The sequence below is a fragment of the Podarcis liolepis genome (genome assembly GCF_965112155.1).
Source record: "Podarcis liolepis genome assembly, chromosome: 17".
Classification (NCBI taxonomy): domain Eukaryota; kingdom Metazoa; phylum Chordata; class Lepidosauria; order Squamata; family Lacertidae; genus Podarcis; species Podarcis liolepis.
This window is the reverse complement of record NC_139571.1, coordinates 6,063,070-6,087,388: the sequence shown is the minus strand read 5'-3', so window position 1 is coordinate 6,087,388 and position 24,319 is coordinate 6,063,070. Positions and strand designations below refer to the sequence as shown.

At 44.9% G+C, this 24,319-nt stretch overlaps 1 protein-coding gene across 1 annotated transcript in view; it reads right to left on the bottom strand.

The window, feature by feature from the left end:
- The window catches only part of SLC38A5 (solute carrier family 38 member 5), a 77,737-nt gene extending 60,027 nt beyond the window's left edge, over positions 1-17,710 (bottom strand). Inside the window, exon 1 of the mRNA XM_083483100.1 lies at positions 17,571-17,710. The gene's annotated coding sequence lies outside the window, so the exon portion shown is untranslated. The remainder of the gene's footprint in view (positions 1-17,570) is intronic.
- Positions 17,711-24,319: the final 6,609 nt, after the last annotated feature.

Below are 24,319 nucleotides of genomic sequence, written 5' to 3'. Positions count from 1 at the left end.
CCAGGGCTAGCCAGCTAAATTAGCCCCACTTGGGCATATGTCCAGCTGTCCTTTGTCAACAACAAATTGTGGCTGTTTTTTGTGTTGAATATATGCTATATGGTAATTTATGGACCTAATAGGTATCTAAAGCCATTCGCATATGTTGCCATGCAACCAGTCCATGCAGAATGAAGGCGCCCTATATATAGAAATGATCAAACCACTGATATTTTAAGGAGCAGGCTAGCAGGTGGGGCCCATTACTTAAATCGTTGGAGCCTATACAACACAAAACACTGTATGTAGGTTTTATTTTATTTGTTTTTTATCTTATGTTTTTGAAATGTACATCCAGGTTGTTTTTTGAATTTTTTGGGGGGGCCCAAGAGAATGGGGCCCTAAGCTGTAGCTTGTTTAAAGGTAAAGGTACCCCTGACCGTAAGGTCCAGTCGTGGCCGACTCGGGTTGTGGCGCTCATCTCGCTTTATTGGCCGAGGGAGCCGGCGTACAGCTTCCGGGTCATGTGGCCAGCATGACTAAGCCGCTTCTGGCAAACCGGAGCAGCGTATGGAAACGCTGTTTACCTTCCCGCCGGAGTGGTACCTATTTATCTACATGCACTTGGACGTACTTTTGAACTGCTAGGTTGGCAGAAGCAGGGACCGAGCAACGGGAGCTCACCCCGTCGTGGGGATTTGAACCGCCGACCTTCTGATGAGCAAGTCCTAAGCTCTGTGGTTTAACCCAAAGCGCCACCCGCGTCCCAAGGTTGTTTAGCTTATACTTATGGCACTGAAAAGAGGCTAGCTATGAGGGAACACTGCTACCTAAGTGCTCAGGGGGGTTGGTAGACAGGGAAACTTCAGTTCAGCTGTTCTCTGTCCTGTTTACTATATTTGTGTGTGTACCCAGAACTTCCGGGTCTATATAAGGGCCTGTTTCCCAGCTCAGCTGCAGCCAAGTGTCCTTCTTGAACTGGTGGGATAAGTCCCACGATTGGAATGTACGGTAATAATGGGGGGATACAATCTATTTCAGAGAAACAGACCAGACAAGAAAGGAGGAGGAGTGGCGTTATATGTCAGGGATGTGTATACCTGTGAAGAGATCCAAGATTTAGAACCTCAAAGCCAAAGTGAGAGCATTTGGGTCAAAATTAAGGGAGAGAAGAATAACAGAGACCTCATTGTGGGAGTTTACTATAGATCCCCAAGCCAAACGAGGACATAGATGATGCCTTCCTGGAACAGATGGCCAAGCATGCAAAAGGAAGGGAGATAGTAGTAATGGGGGACTTCAATTACCCGGATATTTGTTGGACGTCAAACTCAGCCAAGAGCATAAGGTCAAACAGATTCCTCACTGGCCTTGCAGACAACTTCATTGTCCAGAAAGTGGGAGAAGCAACAAGAGGAACAGCCATTTTAGATCTGGTCCTAACCAATGTTGATGACCTGGTTAGTGGGGTAGAAGTGGAAGGATCATTAGGCACAAGTGATCATGCTCTTCTGAAGTTTACTATACAGCGGAAAGGAGCAGCCAAGCATACTAGGACTCAATTTCTTGACTTTAAGAAAGCCGACTTCATAAAACTTAGGGAAGTGCTGGGTGAGATCCCATGGACAGCAATACTAAAAGGAAAGGGAGTTCATGATGGCTGGGAGTTTGTTAAGAGGGAGATAGTAAAAGCACAACGTCAGGCAATACCAATGAGACAGAAACATGGAAGGTGCCTAAAGAAGCCAGGGTGGCTATCTAAAGAACTTTTAACTGAATTAAGATTAAAACAGGATGTGTACAAAAAATGGAAAAGGGGGGAAACCACCAAAGAGGAATTCAAACAAATAGCCAGCAAGTGTAGACACAAAGTCAGAAAAGCTAAAGCACAGAATGAACTCAGGCTTGCTAGAGAGGTTAAAAGCAACAAAAAAGGCTTTTATGGGTATGTTTGTAGCAAAAGGAAGAACAAAGAAACAGTGGGGTCACTCAGAGGAGAAGATGGTGAAATGCAAACAGGGGACACAGAAAGGGCTGAACTCCTCAATGCCTTCTTTGCCTCAGTCTTCTCCAATAAAGAAAACAATGCCCGACCTGAAGAATTTGGAGCAAATGATTCGGCAAAGGAAACACAGCCCAGAATAACTAAGGAGATAGTACAAGAATATTTGGCTAGTTTGGAGCAATGGATCCAAACTACAAGAAAGAAGATTCCACCTAAACATTAGGAAGAACTTCCTGACAGTAAGAGCTGTTCGACATTGGAATTTGCTGCCAAGGAGTGTGGTGGAGTCTCCTACTCTGGAGGTCTTTAAGCAGAGGCTTGACAGCCATATGTCAGGAGTGCTCTGATGGTGTTTCCTGCTTGGCAGGGGGTTGGACTCGATGGCCCTTGTGGTCTCTTCCAACTCTATGATTCTATGATTCTATGATTCTAAGTCTCCAAGCAGTCCTTCCCTTCCATTTCCATATTCCTCCCAGCGCTTGCCTTTAAACAGGCTTGTGCCTGACAATGGCTATAATTATGCCCCCTTGCTAATTAGGTGTAATTATAAACTGTTCCTCTAAAGCAGCTTGGGATTCCAAAGGCCTGGGGATTGTTAGCGTAACGCGTGGAGCAAGCCAACGGTAACTGGGGGATGCCAGGGAATCCGTGGGGCCAGCTCTGACCATTGGACACTGCTGCCTCTCTGGGCCACAAAGTTTAATGTGAAGCAGCTCTGGCATATTCCTTCAAGTGCTAGGAGCTCGGGGAAGGGGAGGCGTGATAATGGCAGGCTTTTTCAGCTACCATTCCGTCTAGTTATAGCCAAAACTGTGCAAAGAGTGACCTTCCAAAGACAAAATTCTGTTCCGCCTGGCCTTTGGTTTGGACTCAGTCTGACCTTTATGTTTTCCTTTCCCTTCTGGTTTTGATCTATGGGCTACTTTTAAAATGGGGCTGCATTTTAAATTGCATTTTAACCTGTATTTTAAATTGGTTTTTTCCCCATTATGATTTTACTGTAATTTTACTGGTGTTAGCCACCCTGTGCCTGGCTCTGGCTGGGGAGAGCGGGGTATAAATAAATTATTATTATTATTATTATTATTATTATTATTATTATTAAGTCACTCAGAGCTGCGTGCAAAATTTCTGCCCTCGGGTGTGATGGAGGATGCTATCCTGTTGGTGGCATGGAAATCAGATTAAATTGTCCGTCTAGTTGGAATGGCAGAGCAGGCAAGGGGCATCTTGTCCTTTGCCTCAAGCAGCAAAATTAGGCTTACCATACATCAGGAAAGTTCTAAGTCCTGGTTTTGGGGCATAAAAATGGCATCAGGGGGATTTTGCCGGAAAACCCGGATGTATGGCAACGTGATGAAAAAAGCAGCGGGAACAGCATAAAATCACTATTACTGGTGTTGGGAATTTTTGAAACATGGTAACCCTAAGCAAAATGTCTTTTACTTTTGACTCATGCAAAGAATGGAAATTTCTGCTCAAAGCTGTTAGCAAGGAGTTGTCCCTGCACCTCCCATCTCATCTCTCAAGCCTCCATCATTGCCTGGCAAGGGATGGCTACCTAGGACAGGGTTTTTGCAGGACCAGTTGCTACAGGCTGCTGGCAGTGAAAAGAGAACACACTGGTCCTCTGCACAATGGAAAAGGGGGCACACAAAAGCCAAAGCCCCCCCAAGCCCAATGGAGCCATAACAATAATATCAAAACATGCTCCAGCTCAACTCCCACTCCAGCTTTGCAGAACCACTTTACAACCAACTGCCCCGGGGGAAAAGTCCTGGTGTTTATTGCAAACATGCATTTTTTAAACATACAAGTGGTACCTTGGTTCTCAAACGCCTTGTTACTTGAACAACTTGGGACCCAAACACTGCAAACCCAGAAGTAAGTGTTCCGGTTTGCGAACTTTTTTTGGAAGCCAAACGTGCTCCGGTTTGAGTGTTACGCTTCTGTTTTGAGTGTTACACTGAGGTCTGTTTTTGCTATTTATTTTGCATTTTTGTTTTTGCAGCTCATTTTTTGTTTTGTTTTTGTGACTGCGTGGAACCCGGTTCAGCTACTGAATGATTGATTGATTGTGTGACATTGTTTATCGCCATCATTTAATGGATCAATGGTCTCATTAGATAGTAAAATTCATGTTAAATTTAACAATTCATGTTAAATTGTTTTAGGGTTTGTTTTTAAAAGTCTGGAATGGATTAATCCATTTTGCATTACTTTCTACGGGAAAGCGCACCTTGGTTTTGGAACGCTTTGGTTTTGGAATGGACTTCTGGAACGGATTAAGTTTGAGAACCAAGGTACCACCACACTGTAGTTTAATGTTTCTTGTGAGCTGCCTTGCAACGATCTGTATCCTGAAATCATTGTAATAAACAAGCAACAGCAATACCATGCAATTCATTCGGGTGAGGTCCTTTCCCAAGTTCTATCTGTAGGAAAGTTGTGTCGTGCACTGAGAAAGACAGGACCTTCTCAATGCTGGTGCCCATCTTTGGAATGCTTTCCCAATTGAGGTAAGACTGGTGCTGCTATTGTACACTTTTTTGGAGGCAGGTTAAGACAGGTTTCTTTTTGCCCAGACTCTTAAAATGTTGTATTGTTTCATCTGATTGAATCGTTTTTGGTTTATTACGTTTCAGGTTTTTATTAGGTTGCTTTGATTTTTATACAAGGTGTGACCGGAAAGTAGGGTGAATAATGAGAAATGATGGATTCGTGAAGACACATGGGAGGCGTTTGTCCGTATCTCAGCTAATATATGCGCACATGTCTCGGCATTTGTTGACAGGCCTACGTTCATGCGGTAGCTTTTAGTAGCTGTTAACAGTGCAGTGGTTTTCGCAGTAGTGATGTATGGAAGTGAGAGCTGGACCATAAAGAAGGCTGATCGCCGAAGAATTGATGCTTTTGAATTATGGTGCTGGAGGAGACTCTTGAGAGTCCCATGGACTGCAAGAAGATCAAACCTCTCCATTCTTATGGAAATCAGCCCTGAGTGCTCACTGGAAGGACAGATCCTGAAGCTGAGGCTCTAGTACTTTGGCCACCTCATGGGAAGAGAAGACTCCCTGGAAAAGACCCTGATGTTGGGAAAGATGGAGGGCACAAGGAGAAGGGGACGACAGAGGACGAGATGGTTGGACAGTGTTCTCGAAGCTGCTAAAATGTGTTTAACCAAACTACGGGAGGCGGTGGAAGACAGGAGGGACTGGCGTGCTCTGATCCATGGGGTCACGAAGAGTCGGACAAGACTAATTGACTAAACAACAACAAACAGTGCAGTGTGTCGTGATTGAAAATGGAGCAGAGTGTCAGTATTAAATTCTGTTTCAAAATTGGGTAAATAGGCACCAGAAATCCACGAAATGCTCACAATTGTGTACGGAGATGAAGCTGTAACTCGAAAGACAGCGTATGAGTGGTTTAAGCATTTCTGTGAAGGGCAGCAAACCATCGAAGATGACCCTTGGTCTGGCTGGCCATCGACAAGCAGAACGGCGGCAAATGTTGACAGAGTTCGTGAGTTATTACTGCGGGATTGGCGTTTGTCCGTCCGAATGATGGCGGAATGTTATGACTATCGGCTTGGTTACTTGAGAGCGAACAGGCAAGATCCCCACTGGTCTTTTCAAAGGCTTTATTATTGGTGCAAAAACATTTACAGTGCAGAACGCCTCAATTCCATGTCTTGCTCAGTCACTAGCAGAATCTGAGAGTGGGCGGTCCTTAAACTTTCCCCAGCAGAGTAGTCTCTTGACCCCCAGCCGACGCCTCCCCTCTCTGCACGAAAACCTACTGCACAGGGAGGGCGTGGGTAAAGGGGGACCTGCCTCCCCCCCCCCGCTTTGCTAATGCACGGTGTCTTGGCTCTTTCTTGCATCCTCCGAGCCCTGCAACTCTTCCCCACTAGAGGCGGGGCTTCCCTCCTCCGCTGAGGAAGTGCTGCTTCCCACGATCTATGGAGGCTCCCTTGTAATCCAGCTGCCCTTCCACCCCTCGTGTCTGAGCTGATGGCAGTTCCCTGACACGGAATAATTGCATATTCCACGTGAAATTGTTGCTGAGATTACCGAGTTGTCCCACCCTCCATATTCTCCCGATCTGGCCTCACCAGATTTCTTTCTTTTTCCAAACCTGAAATCTGCACTGCAAGGGCACAGATTTTCCAACATTTCACACATCCAAGCTGCTGTGACGAGGGAATTGAAAGCAGTACAAAAAGGACTTCTCCAGAAGTTTCCAACAGTTCTATGAACATTGTCAACGGTGCGTTGTATCAGAGGGGGCCTACTTTGAAGGCCTGTAAGGTACGCATGTTCAAATATTTCTTGCTGTCCAATTTCTGTGACCATTCACCGAACTTTCCAGTCGCACCTTGTAGTTTGTTTTAAGATTGCATTGCCATATGGATTTTTAGGTACACTGCCCTGGAATCCATGTTGGGATTAAGACATGGTTTGTAAAAAGTCAAAATAAATGATATGCATAGACTATTGAGAGTCCTGAATCCTTGTGTTACCTTTTAACCAGCACTGGAACACATCCGTCCATTTGTCTGTGCTTTAAAAAGCACAAACAATTTCTCCATTTGTTCCAACAGAAAACTCAAATGAGTTGCCTCCCTGTTTTTTTTGTTTTCTAACAGGGCAATCCAGTATATCTGCACTCAGAAATGAGGCCCACTGAGTTCAATGGGGGTTACTCTCCGAAATGTAGGGACACACTTGCATACCTGAAAATGTTCTTCCTGCTGGCCCCTATCCCACTCACAAACCCCTCTTTTCTTCTGGAAACCCCAAATAAACCAGCTCCTCCCACTTTCACCCTGAAGTTTACCCTGGAATCCTTTCCTGGATTAAGCCTGAAATTGTGAACTCTCCTCCTCTGACGTGCTTCTGGCAGAGCAGAAAGGAAGGATAGGTAGGTTGCCATAGGTCCTCTTTTTCCAGGACATGCCCTCTTTTTCATGGGTAGAGTCATCGTAGCGATCCATAGTGTTAAAAGCTGGCAAATGTGTCCTCTTTTTTGCTCTTCAAAATATGGCAAACCTACATCTGGACAAGCAGAGACCTGCATCAGTTCCCAGCAGGTCTCTAGTTTTGCATTTCATTCTGTCCATTCCCTCTTTCTTCTCTCTCACACACCCCCCCCCCCGCCTCTACACTGTGGTTATAATCTTTTTGATATGGTACAACAGACTATATTCTGTCTGATGCTGATATGTCGTTTTAGGTTATACAACAAATTTGGTCTCATCTTGTTCTCTTCCACGCTAATATATGCCCACAACCTCATCTTATCTTTCTGACCCTCCATGCTCGGGGGGGGGGGGGGATATGTTTTTGTCTTTACCGTAACTCCTTGAGAGTGGTTAAGCTTCAAGGCTAAAGGAGGACTGAATCTAGATCTCCCAAAGTCCAACACCAGATCGACTGCACCACCAGGGCTCTTATACCTTTTAAACACAGGGGACGCAATGCCTTTTTGCTGATAAGCAGATCTCACCGAGTATTTGTCTTATTTCCAAGTGTGCGAGAGACGAGGGTTGACAGCTGGCCAGCACTTGGTTACCTGCTCCCATTTCGGCCACACCTCTTCCAAGCAACAGCACAAAGCCCCATCTGTCCCTGGTGCAGCTGACATTTCCTTCAAAACCTTCTGAGCTGTTGCAATATTTATAAATATTCCATTGCACCTCAGCAGAAAAGCCAATGGCTAGGAAGGCCTCCTTCCAAATAACTAAATCCAGCAGAGCTCTCGCCGTCAATCACAGCAGACACGGAACAGCACCCCATGTAGCAAAAGGGGCTGCTGTCCAAATGATTGTCAGAGCCTCCCACTTCCCGCTTCCAACCCACTCACGTGTGGGAGAAAAGGAGGTGAATCTTACCCAGTGCTTGAATTTATCTTTCTGCTCCACAACATTACCCAACCCTGCATGAAAGATACACAAAAGGTAAAGGTAAAGGGACCCCTGACCATTAGGTCCAGTCGTGGCCGACTCTGGGGTTGCAGCGCTCATCTCGCTTTACCGGTCGAGGGAGCAGGCATACAGCTTCCAGGTCATGTGGCCAGCATGACTAGGCCGCTTCCGGCGAACCAGAGCAGCGCATGGAAACGCCGTTTACCTTCCTGCCAGAGCGGTACCTATTTATCTACTTGCACTTTGACCTGCTTTCGAACTGCTAGGTTGGCAGGAGCAGGGACCAAGCAACGGGAGCTCACCCCGTCACGGGGATTCAAACCGCCGGCCTTCTGATTGGCAAGTCCTAGGCTCTGTGGTTTAACCCACAGCACCCCCCGCGTCCCTGAAAGATACATAGGAGATGGGAAAATGTCATTATAGCTATCCTCAGGTGCATGGTGGGTGAGCATGGCAAGGCTGTGGCAAGAGGGTAAGAAGATTGGTGGTCTTGTGAGGTGGTACAAGCTTTCTGGGAAATGATATATAATGAGTTAAAGAAAACACTCAAGAAAACTTTTGTTAAAAACCAGAGGCTTTTTTTGTTTTGTTAGGTATGATAGGTGAGGAACTACCAAAATCAAATAAAAGACTTTTTGTGTGCGCAACGACGGCAGCAAGAATGCTTCTGGCCCAGAGAGATGGAAAGAAGGCGAAGTACCTACCAGAGGAGAATGTCAGACCAAGCTGATGGAGTACGCAGAAATGGCAAGACTGACGGGAAAGATCAGAAACCAGGAAGACCCAGTATTTTTAAAAGACTGGAATAACTTTTTAATATATCTGAAAGACCACTGTAGACAGCTGAAATTGGCAGGAAAACAATGACACTACAAGTTGAATGAACTTTGGTTACTATGATTATATAATAGATGGATTACAGTAAAAAATGCAGGGGGGGAATTCAGAAATGGAACCCACTGAGGGAGGGAAGGAGGTCTGAAAGTTCAAAAGAACCTCTTCTTATTTATTTTTTTGGAATGGTTATGTTTATTGTGTACAACCTAATAAAACTAATAAAATAAACTAATAAAATTTATTTTTTTATTAATAAACGAGGGTCAGAAGAACGCCGTGCAGAGTCTGGGACGCTCCCGTCTCTCCTGTTCACACATTTCTCGGCCTCGGCCTCATTATAAGTCACATTCTGGGACTGAACCCTGGTAAACCCAAACTCCAATTAAGCCCTGCCTGTAAGGCAGTTAATATTTGGCAAGCCAAGGCTCCTTTCCCTTTGCAGCTGCTGCCCAGGGGGCCTTTCCCAAGAAGCAGAGCAAGGAGATAACAAAATCAGCCAACCACAGGCATGTCCCAACCCTGCAGGGAGCTGCACTCCCACTTCCTCTGCTGCACACAGAACAATCTCCTCCTTCAAAATTCCAGGTTCCCTCCAAATTGTCAAGCCCAGGGCAGCCGCTTCCTCATTGATTAGTTTGCAATGAACAGCGGGGCGTCTGAAGGTGTAATGCTACTGCCTCCACCTCTGCAATGGCCTGGTGTGACCTTGCATAGACCCAAAAGAAACATTACTGGAAACCCTTGCTCTGTCAGACACCGGAGAAGATAGTCGCTCAGGGCAATTATCCCCACAAACAGATCTGAGTGCTCTCGCCCCAAAGCAGTATACAGTGGTACCTCGGGTTACATACGCTTCAGGATACAGATGCTTCAGGTTACAGACTCCACTAACCCAGAAATACAGTGGTACCTCGGGTTAAGTACTTAATTCATTTCGGAGGCCCGTTCTTAACCTGAAACTGTTCTTAACCTGAAGCACCACTTTAGCTAATGGGGCCTCCTGCTGCTGCCGCGCCACCGGAGCACGATTTCTGTTCTCATCCTGAAGCAAAGTTCTTAACCCGAGGTACTATTTCAGGGTTAGCAGAGTCTGTAACCTGAAGTGTATGTAACCTGAAGTGTATGTATTTTATTTTTTTAAAATGATATTTATTGAAAGTTTTATAGAATTACAAAAAAAGAAAACAAAAAAGAGAAAGAAAAAACAAACCACATCAAACAATACAAATTCAAAAAACAAAAATACACCACAAACACTCAAAAACAAATCCATCATTCTCAAATCCTCAACTGTCATTACCTTCTTTCTTTGACCTCCTCCTCCTCCCTTTTTTTGTATCCTAGTTGTTAATTGCCGCAGCAAATCCTTTCCATATTTCATAATATTCTGTCATTACATTACCTTAATCTATTTTAATCTTATCTTACTATAAAAAACCTTAAATCTTAAAACTTAGATCTTATTTTTCCAATTTCTCATAACCATAATATTCTTACATAATTCTTTAAACATTTTTGCTAAAGCCAAGTAATTTCACTCCAACATTTTTCTAACATTCATCAATTTTATAAAACAATCCTAGTAGTAAAAAAAAAGAAATAAAAACAATCCAATCTTCATCCAGCGTCCCTTCCTCCTGGTCCCAGGTTTTGTCAGTCCTTATTATCCCATCGATCTAGCGCATTAACCTGGTAACCTTGTATCCGAGGCCCTTAAATCTCTTCCATGTCCCTTCCGCGGCTCTTCTTCATATTTATAACTATATTTTCCTTTGTCTCCTGCTCCTTTCACTCGTGGGAACTCCAGCTTAACAATGCTTTTAACCCTTCTCAACAAATCAGCCTCTTTTCCATAGTCCACACTAAACTCCATGTGGTATTTAAGAACATATTTCAAAAACCCTCCAAAATTAAGAGCCCCCACAACCCCAACCATCTCACGGCCCATTGCCAGACTTGAAAAGACTAAACATCCCTGCATAGGGGGGTCTATCCAACCCCTCATTTCCAAACCAAACCAAACTTTATCTTTCCAAATCTGGCTTTTTCCAAGTTCATTTGTCAAGTCCAAAAGCTCATGTTCCTGCTGGGCCACAGCTCCCTCCCTCTCTGGCGCCCAAGATTCAACAGCATCCTCTTCCCTCATCTGTTCCGTCAGGGCACACTCCTGATTTAATTCCTGGATGGGCTCCGTATAATTTCCCACTGCCTGTTCAAAATTTCTGATCGCATCAGTCATCAAATCTGTCTTCTCATGTAGCTCTTCCAGTAGGGCATTTGTTTTAGAGAAAGCACACAACAGAGCTTCCAAATACATTGTCCTGCAAGGTCAGAAGTCTATTCCCACGATTGTAACAGCTGCAAGCTCCCCGGAGTTGGTTACAGTTTCACAGTCTCCCTCTAGGGGGTAAACTTCTATTTGTTCTTTCTTTTAAAAACAAGTCTAACAACAAAGTTTCCTTTTTCAGATATTTTGTCAATATTTGTTCCTTTAAAAAGCAAAGGGGAACAATGGAATCAATGTTTCTCTTCTTATAGCTATCTGTCAAAAACGTTTGTCTCTGGTCAATGAGCTTCAAAAAAAAAGAACGTCAGTCCTGACACCCCACTCCAGGATCAGGATGGTGGAAAGTTACTTTACTTTAGACTCACTTCTGCAGATTTAAACAGTCCGAAAAAATCTGCCCTCTTCCCCTGCTTCCGAAGGGGGTTCAACAATTTTAAATGATGGAAGTTAATCTTTTACGAGCGATTTTCTGGGCTCTAGTTTGCCATGTCTTTGCTTTGATCTATCTACAAAGAAACGGAAGGCTGACTTCCTGTTTAGACCTTCCCATTTCAGTGCCAAATTGAGGTAAACTTTTAAGTCTAATTTTCCTTTCTGATCACAAGTCCTTATTTAAAGTCCAATTGTCCGAGTTTAAGTACTCACGGGTGATTATTTTAGAAGCCAAATTGTCCCAGGAAAAAGGCAGCGCTCTCCGGCAACGGCTGTGCGGCTTCGCTCCACGGAAGAAGCAGTTGACTCTCAGCACCGCGCCACTTCCCCCTCTTTGCTCCGGAGCCCGTTAGTGGGCTCTTTTGCGGGTTGGGGGCGCTAAAGGTGCCCGCCGAGTCCCATGGTCACAGGCTTCATCCGCCTGTGATTTTTGAAAGGGTCCCCGCTTCGCCGTAGCGGAAAAGACCCGTTTCACGTGGAGCTAGTCCCTCCAGATCAGAGGGAGTCCGCCATTGCCGATGGCGCCACCCTGGAAGTCTGTAACCTGAAGTGTATGTAACACGAGGTACCACTGTAGTACCTCGGGTTAAGAACTTTGCTTCAAGATGAGAACAGAAATCGTGCTCCGGCAGCACGGCGGCAGCAGGAGGCCCCATTAGCTAAAGTGGTGCTTCAGGTTAATAATAGTTTCAGGTTAAGAACGGACCTCCAGAACAAACTGAGTACTTAACCCGAAGTACCACTGTATACAGAATCAAAGACAATGTGAGCCTGGACTTACAGGGACTGAGCTCTGGGATACACTGAGAAAGGGATTGTCTCTGAGCATGTGAAGAGTGCTTTTTATTCTACTGAGTAACTACAGACCACTGTTGCATGTAGAATCAAAGCTCCTGGGCTTTGCACTTTTGCACTGCCTGATTAACCACTGGGAGTCGATGCAACAGATCTGGCTTCTGTGGTTCCAGGGGGGTGGGCTGAAATCAACCTGTTCAAGTTACAAGGAAGGGGATTTCGAGCAGCCCTTACCAAGACCTTTCTGCCTGTCTGAGCTGTTCGGCAGTGGAGCAGACTGGGTGGGAAGGGCTCTGCTTCACTGGAAGTTTTCAAGCAGAGGCTAGATGTCCCATCAGGGATGTCATAGCAGCAGACTTACTGCATGAGCAAGAAACAAGACCAGATGAGGTCCTTTCCAACTCAATGATTTAGTAATGAGCATTGTATGGAGAGGGATGCGGGTGGCGCTGTGGGTTAAACCACAGAGCCTAGGACTTGCCGAAAAGAAGGTTGGCAGTTCGAATCCCCGCGATGGGGTGAGCTCTCGTAGCTCAGTCCCTGCTCCTGCCAACCTAGCAGTTCGAAAGCACGTCCAAGTGCAAGTAGATAAATAGGTACTGCTCCGGCGGGAAGGTAAACGGCGTTTCCGTGCGCTGCTCTGGCTCGCCAGAAGCGGCTTAGTCATGCTGGCCACATGACCTGGAAGCTGTAAGCTGGCTCCTTCGGCCAATAAACCGAGATGAATGCTGCAACCCCAGAGTCGGCCGCGACTGGACCTAATGGTCAGGGGTCCCTTTGCCTTTATCGTATGGAGAAAGGGGAGAGAGAAGTGTTGTTCGCCCTCTCTCCTAACACCAGAGCTTGTGGACATTCAACAAAGGTTGTCCAAAGATTCAGGACAGAGAAAATAAATCACTGCACATCACACAGCACATAGATGAACTAGGGAATTCCATAAGAGACAGTGGTGGCTACCATCATGGATGGCTTTAAAAGAGAATTTGACAGATTCATGGAAGATAAGGCCACCAATGGCTACTAACCCCCATGGATATTTTCTGCCTCCACCATTGGAAGCAGGATAGCTCTGATTACCAGCTGCTGGGAATTGCAGGTGAGGAAGATGCTGTTGTGCTCAGGTCTTGCTTGTGGGCTTCCTATAGGAATCTGTGAGAACAGGATGCTGGAATAGACGGTGCACTGGCTGATCTGGCTGTTTGTTCTTACGTTCCTATTCATATAGTGCCTTATTTACTCTGGTTTAATGGGTACTTCCAAGAAAAGATGCACACGACAAAGTTTTCTGGGTCTCTAGCATTAAATGGTCAAGCAGAGACATCACCTTGCCAACAAAGGTCCGTATAGTTAAAGCTATGGTTTTCCCAGTAGTGATGTATGGAAGTGAGAGCTGGACCATAAAGAAGGCTGAGCACCGAAGAATTGATGCTTTTGAATTATGGTGCTGGAGGAGACTCTTGAGAGTCCCATGGACTGCAAGAAGATTAAACCTCTCCATTCTTATGGAAATCAGCCCTGAGTGCTCACTGGAAGGACAGATCCAGAAGCTGAGGCTCCAAAATTTTGGCCACCTCATGAGAAGAGAAGACTCCCTGGAAAAGACCCTGATGTTGGGAAAGATGGAGGGCACAAGGAGAAGGGGACAACAGAGGCTGAGATGGTTGGACAGTGTTCTCGAAGCTACCAGCATGAGTTTGACCAAACTGCGGGAGGCAGTGGAAGACAGGAGTGCCTGGTGTGCTCTGGTCCAGGGGGTCACGAAGAGGCGGACACGACTAAACGACTAAACAACAACACAACAACAATTTGGGGAGTAAGATGCTTCTCTCTCTAAATAGCCACATAAAAAATATTCGGGTTGGTGTTGGTTAATTGTTTAGTTGGGGTTGCTAGTTATTTTAATTTGGGTTTAACTGTCTGTTGTTGTTTATTTCTGTTGATTTATTGGTTTGTTTGTTGCTTGTATAGGATTTTTAAAAAAATGTTTGATGTTTTGTTGTGTTTTTATATATGTTGTCAGCCACCCAGAGTGGCTGGGAGGGATAATAATAATAATAATAATAATAATAATAATAATAATACTATTTCCTTACAATATCTGTGTCATAAACACCATGTTATGACTGTCTGGGCATAAGCACTATGAACATTCCTAAAGTTTCGACCACTGATCCCTAGGAAAGAATTGCGCCATACAACACATTTCTACAATTCATGCTTATGAAAGAGGCGCTTATACTGGAGATGAGGAGACCTCGCAGCCACATGCCAGGAGTAGAAATATAATTGAAATGGGGGTTGGGGGAATTCACATACATTCCTCAAATTGCCATATTGAGAATGTTCTCTCCCAGGATTCATTTCAGCACAAGTATAAGTGACATTCCCAGAGCATAGATTCTTGCAAGTCATCCCAAACCTAGGCCTTTTTGTTGTTGTTAGAGCAGAGTTTTAAAAACTACAAGCTGTGTGTGCACACTCTGAACGGCATGCCTTCCTCTGACAGTCATCACAACACAAATATATTCATGCGTCTGACAAAGTGCACTCTGGTCCACAAAACCTTATGCCATAATAACTTGTTTCACCCTTTAGAGTGCTGCCAGACTCTCTTTGGGTATCACAAAGGCTGGAATCCAAAAGAGGTTTGTGGATTGTGCCCAACAGAGCTCTTTTACTTAAGCTGCCTTTGTTTGTAAAAATGTCCATACAGTGGTGCCTCGCAAGACGAAAAGAATCCATTCTGTGATTCTCTTCGTCTAGCGTTTTTTTTCGTCTTGCGAAGCAAGCCCATTGACGGATTAGCGGATTAGCGCCATTAGCGGCTTTTAGTGGCTTATCTGCTGATCCAATCAGCTGATAAGCGGCTTAGCGGCTTAGGAAAAGGGGGGGAGGGGGAAAAACCAGCAGGAACTCGCAAGACATTGTCGTCTTGCGAAGCAAGCCCATAGGAAATTCGTTTTGCGAAGCACCTCCAAAACGGAAAACCCTTTCATCTAGCGAGTTTTCCGTCTTGCGAGGCATTCGTCTTGCGGGGCACCACTGTATTTGCATCTAATCAAACGGTGCATCCAAAGATGCCTATATTAGGGGAAATTGCTTGCAAAAGTCTGTTAGGCCATAATTGCATTAAAATATGTATTTTATGAGAAATTTCCACAAAATTGCTGGCAAATTCTCATAACCAGCAGGGGATTTTGTGTGGAAGGAGTTCCAGTCCAGCTCTTTGTTTTTGTACATTAACTCCTTTTCTTGTTATAAAAGAATAAAAATCCTATTAGAAAACAACTATATTGTGGGGGTTGTTTAAATTCCAACGAATATTAAACATTAAAAAAGAAACAATTATTTAATTCTAAGTGTATGTTTTTTGCATATGGCTCCAGTTGGTGGGTGTTGGCTTCTAGTAAAGAAACAAAGATTCTACATGCCTAAGGTTTGCACATTCCTGTACTTGAATACAAGGAATAATCAGTAAGTTGTGTGGTGGCACCTTAAAAAACTAATAAATGTATTATGGTAGTGGTTCTCAGCTGGTCATCTGAGGACCTCAGAGGGTCTGTGGCACCATTCAGATAACAAAAAATACCATAGAGATTACAAAATGTTCAAGTCCATGACTTGGCTTTTGAAAAACAGGGGCTCTGCAGTACTTAGTTTATTGGAAACCACTGTATTATGGCATAATCATCTTGTCAGTCTTTCAAATGCCACAAGACTTTTTTCCTGAAATAAGCTGAAAATGTCTATCCCTCTAGAAATAGGAAGGCAAGAACTGTGCCTGGGAAGCAGGGATTGTTTAGAACATACAGCCCCCTTAAGACCACCGCAAGCCACTTAGGGACCCAGTGCTGATCTTCATTCGCCCAAATGGTGGATCATGTTGTGAGATGCTGGCCCAACTGTTCTCTCTGCATTTGCATTCCTTGCCATGAACACTGACAACTCTCTCACCAAGAGTCAGCAGCATCATTGCTGCTCGCAGTTCCTCTGGCAGGAGGGGCAGTTCTGCTATTCCTCTGCAGGAAAGTCAAGCTTCGCTGTGAATTGGAAAGTCCCAAGGGAAAGTATTTTGACAGCTTGCACACATTTGATCGTAAGCATCTGTGCAAGCTTTTGAAGCCAGAAAAGGCATTGGCAGGAGGATTCCTGAGCTGCTCTGTCCTCAGATCTGAGCAGGGTGTAGGTTCAGATCTCAGGGGACAGAGAAAGAGAGAATCAAGGGGACAATTTCCCCTAGATTCTCTCTTGGAACAGGTGTGCTATTAGGAGGGAGGGGAAGTTGAAAGGGGCGAATGTGGACTCTGTTTGCATCTCCAGCAAAGCATTTAAAACAGCAGCCAATTTCCAGAAAGTGAAATCCTAAAGTCTGCTCAGAAGCTGATTTCTGGGCCTGGGAGAATAGGGTTCAAATCCTCTCTCAGCTGTGAAGTTAACTGGGTGACTGTGGTGCCCAGTTATGAACTCTCAGACCAACCTACCTTACAGTGTTGTTATGAGGATAAAACGAGAAGGGGTAGAGCTCTTGGTTTGGAGCTCTCGGACAGGAGGAGGAGTGTCCTAGACGGGGCTGGAGACATTGTGGGGAGTGCATGCCTTGGAAAATTCAAGGGAGGAGCCTAGAATATTACTGTATCCCAGTTCTTGGGAGGCAAATAGGATCTCGTCAGGGCTTGTTCTCTGTGGTGAGAAGAGACAGGGATTCAGGCAGAAAGTAAACTGGCCTTCCTAGATTCCTTCTCTCAGAGTCAGGCCTCTTGTTCCAGAACAAATAAGCCTCAGGAACAAACTGAGATTCCATGCTTCTCGCCCACCAATCCTGTGTGAAATTCTTTCGTAGAGATTCGCAACTGGGACGAATGCAGCTCTGCCACAAGTACGGACTGGCTCCTCAGGTGTGAATTCGGAGGTTTGCAGAGGGAGCTGTTGCTGTAACCTTGGCTTTCTCAGAGACCACTCAGGGGCAGCTAGGGGGCTGGGCCTGGCCCACCTCCTTCCCTTTCTGCCTCCTCAAGAAGAATTCCCCCCACCAGAAAAAGCTGCCAGTCATTTTGTATTCCATGTAGCTGGGCAAACACATTTAAGCAAAAATGGCCTCCTTCGTCAACAAAAATGGCTCCATTTAAGCAAGGCTTCTATTTTGCTCCAAAACGAAAGCAGTGGAACTTTCCACTGCAGATGTGCATGGCAGGGTATAATTCGAACATTTAATCCCTTTTGCACCGATAGAGAAGTGGAGGCGCTAAAGGGGGGAAAGTGTGTATGACCATTACCCTGAGCCCGTTAATAGAATCAATTCCACTCACCTTGCTGGGTCTAGAACCCAAGAGTCCTGGTTCCCAGGGATTCCCCAGAGTTATGGTTTAACAGCAGAGCTGAGCACACCAGTAAATGGAAGCAATAGGCAGCCTTGTCTCATGCATGTCATGAGGTCTGACCCAGCTGGGAAAAGAAACATCACACCCATGCCATTAGAACTAATTCCCTGCCTACTGACAGTCATGTCGTTCCACTTAGAACTGCTACCCAGACCCTTGACATGAAGACAGTAAATATTATCATCAGTGCTGGCTCCAGGACTGTGGTAGTCTTGAGGCAAGGCACCTCCCACAGGACTTAATATTTTGGATGACATATAAAGTATGCACCAAGATCTCTCTCTCTCCCTGCCTCTGAGCTTCTGTGCCAAGTGAGGAGAGCAGTGATCATGGTGCCGTGGGTCTCTTGCCAGTCTTGGCAAACACCCAGCCCTCCAGTTCTCAGAGACCCCCCTCCTCCCCCAGTAATGGAAGTGTGTCATAAAAGGAAAAGAGAAACACGAGAAACGACTCTGAGGAACTCATAGATGGTAAATAATGGAGGGAAACTTCACCTGTTGCATTTCTGCATGTTTTCCTCTCTGGGGATCTGAGATGGGGTGCTTGTTTGCTTTCACTGTTCCGCCTGCATAGCTGTAAACAAAGCCCTATACGGCTTCGGGCCCTCGGACCTATGGGACCGCCTCTCTTGGTATGTCCCACGGAGGTCCTTACGGTCTTCAAATAAAAACATCTTGGAGATCCCGGGCCACAGGGAGGTTAGGCTGGCCTCAGCCAGAGCCAGGGCTTTTTTGGCCGTGGCCCCGATCTGGTGGAACGCTCTGTCACAAGAGACTAGGGCCCTGCGGGACTTGACATCTTTCCGCAGGGCCTGCAAGACGGAGCTGTTCCACCAGGCCTTTGGCCAAGGCACAGTCTGACCCCCTCCTTCGGTAATCCTCATAGAACTCTAGCCCAATGGTTGCCATTAATTTGACTCTGAATTGATTTTAGAATGAATTGATTTTAGAATGTATTACAATTAATTGTGATTTTATGTAAACCGTGTTTACTGTGGTTAGCCGCTCTGATCCCAGCTTCGGTTGGGGAGGGCGGGATATAAATAAATAATCATCATAATCATCATCATAAATGTTGCAAATTGCCAATGCTTTCCAACCCAAAGGAACTCCAGTAAGTGCCACCCGTGGCGGCTTCTCAACACTTGGGTAAAAGGGGAGCATGTAGCAATACCAGATTTTGAGCAGTCCGAGGTGGACACAGGATCCTACCCCAGACAACTGGGCTGAAATGGTAACCTATGATATCCATGAGAGCCTTGCCTTCCTGGGTACAATTTTGTGACATCCTAGAGACCCGTTTACTCTGGCATGAGATTTTATGCAGGTTCCAGCATTTGGTGGAATCCCCTCACTTCACACAGGTTACTCAGAGATGAGAAGAGTTATGTGGCAGGTGCCTCATGCAAACCTAAACTGTGGTTTCTTCAGAGGCTTTCCTCCTGGGCATAGTTGACCAATCGGTGTTAAAGAAGGATAGAACTTTCTTTATGTACGCTACAGCAGCAGCAAGAATTCTTATAGCAAAACATTGGAAGACAGAAGATCTACCCACCGTGGAAGACTGGCAGATGCAACTAATAGACTACATGGAGACGGCGGAGATGACTGGCAGAATTCGAGACCAGGGAGAAGAGCAAGTGGAAGAAGATTGGGGGAAATTTAAAATCTATTTGCAGAAACATTGTAAAATTTTTGAATGTTGAAGACATTGAAATGAACTGTGGGGGTTCTAGCAACAAGATAAAATTTAAGATTAAACTAACTATAGATAAACTAAGGGTTATGAATTTGCTGAACCAACTTTTAAAAGGGATACAAGAATGGGGGATGTGAGGAAGTCAGGAAAATATGTGAATTTAAGATATAAAATCAAGAAAGAGGGAATTTTTGTGTTTTTTCTATATGTGCTTTTTCTTTTTTATTATTAGTTTTTTAATGTATGCATTTTTGTAACTTTGTGATTAATGTTTGTGTTGTTGTATTTTGTAGTATGTATGTGGTGTTTTTATATTTCTCTTGTCTTTGTCTTTGCATTTTCCTTTTATATTGTGCATTGTTAAAACTTAATAAAAAATTTCATTAAAAAAAAAACCTAAACTGTGGCACTCTCAGTTCAATTGTCCTTACAGCCACTGAGGCCTTGGCAAGTGCCCCTGCCCCACATTTACTAGCACTATCCACAGTGGCAACACAAGCCTGGCCCTAAATTAGGCCAAAATAAGGCAGTCACCTCAGGTGGCCAAAGAGAGGGAAGCAGTAACTGTTTCTGCTCTGGCGTTTCCTTCTAAGCCCTCCCCTCAGCTGCTTCCCAGCCTGCCATACCTTCCCTAAACTAGCCTGCTCTCAGGTCCAATGGAGGACAAGGTCCCATTGCCTGGGCTGACGTAATATTTTACTGCCAGAATTAGAGACGGGGCTGTTTTTGGCGGCAAAAAGCCGCATCCAGCTCCGCCTTCAAGGTGTGGGTATGCATAGAGACAGGCAAGTTGACAGGGCGATACCTAAAAATAGAAGGAATGAAGCCGGGGGGGGGCATCCTGACAGCTGATATGATATACATGTATGCAATATGTAATTAATCCCACATGCGCACCATGCATTGAAAGAACACCTCCTCAAAAAAAAAAAAAAGTAATGCTGGGATCTCTAGTTTGTTAAGGGTACAGTAGTGGTACCTCAGGTTACAGACGCTTCAGGTTACAGACTCCGCTAACCCAGAAATAGTACCTTGGGTTAAGAACTATGCTTCAGGATGAGAACAGAAATTGTGTGGCGGCAGCAGGAGGCCCCATTAGCTAAAGTGGTACTTCAGGTTAAGAACAGTTTCAGATTAAGAACAGACCTCCAGAACAAATTCTTAACCTGAGGTGCCACTGTACTGGGAAGTGTAGCTCTGTGTGGTGTAAACTACAATCCCAGCATTCCTTGCAGGGGCGGATGTGCTTTAAATGTATGTTGTATATATGGAATTATTTACATATTGCATACATGTATATCACCTTGGCTGTTTCTTTTAAATAAGGTGTGCACATGGCCCTGAGGAGCAGGTGGGGCTTGTCAACCTGGGAAGGGGGAAAGAAAACTCTGATCCTAACCCTCCGCTGCCTTGCAGGGTATCTTCAGGAGAAGAAAAAGCTACACAAATCCGGAGTGGAGTCCCTAAGGTGGTTGGATGGCGCCTTGTATGCCTCCTTCCTGCAACTCCTGCAGCCAAGCTGGTGCCAGACATATTGCTCTGCTTTCTTCTGGACCACATCAGCAAGGCTGAGGGAGGGGTCCTGTCGTCTGGGCAGCCCAGGACCTCCATGAACACTGCCCAGGCTTGTGCCCCAAGGACATCGCTTCAGTACTGCTCATGCAGTGGCTTGACTTTACCCCTGGAGGAGCACTCCATTGTCTCTCGAGACGGACGGATGCCAACAATATAGTCCTAATCATTTGCTGCAACAGCAAATGACAAATCCTGGACAATTCCTACTCCGTTGAGTTGTGATTAGAGACCTACCACAGGTCCTTACACAAACCCTGAGAAACTGTCATTGGGATTTGGCTGTGCCAACTACTCTGTTTCTAAAGTGTTTTGTGTGTTATTGTGTACAAAGCTATGATGAATACAAAACGATAAGACAAGAAAAAAAGAGCTGTCATCCAGTTTGATTACGGAAATTTCAGTTCTGCAGCTTCTCATAACAACCGATCATTGAAGGCTTTGTTTGCTTTAGTATATCACCAACCTTAAGCTCCGATGTGGAAGAGGTTCATGCCCTTTACTATTTGCCAACTCTTCCTATTATCAACAACCAGTTACAGAGAGGGATGTGCCAGGCCAGGGCTGAAATCTTCCTGGAAGTGACACCCTCTTTGGCTGCCAAAGCTCTGCCTGGAGCTTCAGTTTGTAGCCAATTACCTGTTTCTCAGGAGTAGCAGAAAGGCAGCTTTTCACAGACACTGCTTCGCATGGTGTTCTAGGACTGACCCTGTAGTTCATAAAAGGGGTGAACCCCAGTTCACAATACAGCTTGCTCTTTATATTTGAGGTTTTATTATTTATTATTATTTATTTCTATACTGCCTTTCATCCGAGGATCACAGGGCAGTTTTACAGTATAAAAACACAAAAATACATAACATAGTAAGAGACAAAAACTATTGCCCCACCCCACGTTTAAAAGCCACGGATTGTTTAATTAGCCAAAGGCCTGGTAAAAGAGAACCGTTTCTGCCTGGTGCCTGAAGATGTATAATGAAGGCACCGGCCAACCTCCCTGGGGAGGGCATTCCACAAATGTGGAGCCACTGCAGAAAAGGCCTGTTCTCATGTTGCCACCCTCTAGACCTCTCATGGAATAGACACACAAAGAAGGGTCTCAGATGATGAACTGTTAATGTGGGGAGAGGTGGTCCTTGAGATATTGTGGTCCAGAGCAGTGCAGGGCTTTATAAGTCAAAACCAGGACTTTGAATTGGGCCCAGAAACTAGTTGGCAGCCAGTGCAGTTGAGCCAGGATTGATGTAATATGCTCAAACCATCTTACTCCAGTGAGCAACCTGGCTGCCAAATTCTGCACCAGCTGAACTTTCTGTACTGTCTTCAGAGGCAATCCCACATATAACGTGTTGTAGTCTGACCTAGTGAGGTTAGTGAATTGGGACAAATGCTAGAGCTGGAAATTGGGTGTCCAGACTTCATTAGGACCACTGTCAGAGAAGCCAATATCACCATGATGGAAGCAACTCTGGGACTTGCAGCCTGTCTTATCCTCACAATTTTACATAATGCCTACCTTCTGCCCAACTGGCTCCATCTTGCAGTCAGCATGGAAGTAGCTACAGTCAAATCTTACTTGTTGAACATAATCCATTCCGGAAGACCATTTGACTTCCAAAATGTTTGACAACTGAGGCATGGCTTCTAATTGGTTCTGAGAGCTTCTTGCACTCAAGCAGAAGCCGCGTCAGATGTTCAGGTTCCGAAAAATATTCGAAAACCAGAGCATTTACTTCCAGTTTTTGTGGCATTTGGGAGCCAAAACATTAGAAAACGGAGCCGTTCGAGAACCGAGATTTGATTGTATTGGAAAATTTGGTTCCATCAAACAGCTGTGGCCCAGGCGAAATGAGCCAAGGTCCCCTAGAAGCACAATCTTCTGAACTCAAGGGAAGGGACCCTAGAGATCATCTACCCCAACCCCCTGCAATACGGAAAGATGTAGCTGTCCTATATGGAGATTGAACATGTAACCTTGGCATTATCAGCACCGTGCTGTAACCAACTGTCCTTTACTCTTCCCATAAATAAATCAAAGATGTAGCTATGACAAGATATGGGCTCTTGCTTGCACTTTCTTTCCGCTCTGTAAATGATGGGTTGGAGTTTAGACGTGACACATTTTGTAATCACAGCTCCATAGAGAAACAGTGTGACCTGGGAATGACTCAAGATTTGAGGCAATATTCTAGCTATGCATTATATGCACTACATCGTGTTGACATATAAGCACACAAGGCATTCCTTAGTGTTTGGTGCCAAGTTCTATCCTAATCCCATTCTGAGAACTAGAAGCATTTACACCAAGGGTAGGAAACCTGTGCTCCTTTCAGGTATTGTTAAGACTCCAACTCCCAGGAGCACCAGACAACATGGCCAGGAAGGATGGGAGTTGTAGTTCAACACCAGGAGGGTACCACACTGGCCACCCCTGGGTCACATGCTCCCCACCCTTGATTTACACCATCACTGCTATGGAATGAAGGCATCCTGAATCAGATTTGACACAGTTCTTGGTGGCTTACCACCAGAAGTTCATTTAAGAACTGCACAATGACCTTTTTGATGTTAAGTGTCCTTGTTCCACTGTTCCAAGTAAAACCCATGTCTTTTGCAGATACATAGCCTGTGTTTCCCAGTGCCTAACGTTTCCTCCTAAAACTGTCTCATCCCCACAGCAATCTCTATTTAGCTACCCTTCCATGCTTACTCTCTTTGCAGTTGGCACTCTAAGCAGGTTTTTCCTAGTAATGCATGGAGTACTATTGTTTCCCTAAGCAAATTCACCAATAAACTGTAGGTGTTCAGTTAACTATGATTCTATGCAAGTTTAACAACACTGGCCTTTTGTTCCTTATGGTTGCAATCCAGTCCAGTATCAACCACAGTCAAATTATTCTCTGCAACCCACAGAATCTAGCAAAGTATTTACCATCTACAAAATATAGTTTCACTGCTGGCAGCTCAACTCTCCAGTTACCAAGCTTGTATGGATATACATCAAATACTGAATCCTTCCTGGATAGGGTTGCCATGTTTGTCACTGCCGAAAGATCTGTAGCTTCAGTGTTGCCTATGGCATTTCTGCTGCCTGAAGCAGGCGGCCGAATGGTGCCCTCCAACACACCACGGCCAATATTTTAAAGTCTGGTTGCACTATTCAGACACCAATTCCTGCCTTCATCCATCCATCCGACAGATAGATTCTTTCCACTTCCTCTACCACTTCAGGCAGGTCACTTCACCCTGTTGGAAGGAAAAGCTGGCTCTGGTACTTTTAAACAACTGCACGACAGGAAGAAATCCAACAAGTAACCTAAAGTGCAATTATATAAATTACTTGGAAGAAGTTTATTCCATGTAAACAGATTCAGCTTTTCTTGGTACAGATTCTTATTTTAAAAAAG